At 36.4% G+C, this 253-nt stretch overlaps 1 protein-coding gene across 1 annotated transcript in view; it reads right to left on the minus strand.

Moving 5' to 3' along the window:
• Positions 1-253, minus strand: part of LOC119587028 (serine/threonine-protein kinase/endoribonuclease IRE1-like) — a 49,447-nt gene that overhangs the window by 10,417 nt on the left and 38,777 nt on the right.

Raw genomic sequence — 253 nt, forward strand, 5'->3', positions numbered from 1 at the left:
AGTGCATCGTGATATTTTAACCACAAAAATGTTTTCTTCCCCAATACCAAATAAACGTGGCCAAGTCCGTGCCCTGATTAAACTGATTTTTGGGTTGTGTAAACGGGTGAAACAGGGCCCAATTTCCTTTTCAAAAATTTGGGGGTCACTGGTACGAAAAAGGGTTGGGTTGCCCCGAAATTATGCTACATACATTCGCCATAAGTTGACGTTTTTTTTGAAAGTATTTAAAAAAATTTTTTAAATCAAAAAA

Source organism: Penaeus monodon, chromosome 22, assembly GCF_015228065.2.
Source record: "Penaeus monodon isolate SGIC_2016 chromosome 22, NSTDA_Pmon_1, whole genome shotgun sequence".
In the NCBI taxonomy this organism is placed as follows: Eukaryota; Metazoa; Arthropoda; class Malacostraca; order Decapoda; family Penaeidae; genus Penaeus; species Penaeus monodon.